Source organism: Osmia lignaria, chromosome 6 (assembly GCF_051020975.1).
Source record: "Osmia lignaria lignaria isolate PbOS001 chromosome 6, iyOsmLign1, whole genome shotgun sequence".
Lineage (NCBI taxonomy): Eukaryota > Metazoa > Arthropoda > Insecta > Hymenoptera > Megachilidae > Osmia > Osmia lignaria.
Genome location: NC_135037.1, coordinates 1,060,388 through 1,060,589, shown reverse-complemented (window position 1 = coordinate 1,060,589; position 202 = coordinate 1,060,388).

Here is a 202-nt window from a genome sequence, read left to right as displayed (position 1 = left end):
TTCACCTGGAGCATAAAATGAGAGAAAAATAGATAACAAGTAGTAATGTAGTTTTATTCTTTCATGGGATTGTGCTATAATACACATTTGTATCAATGTATGTACAAGTTTCGTATAAATAGGTTATGGTATATCTAAAAATCAATGAATACGGTCGGAAAATAAATTATAAAAAAATATTAAACATTTTAAAATTATGCAT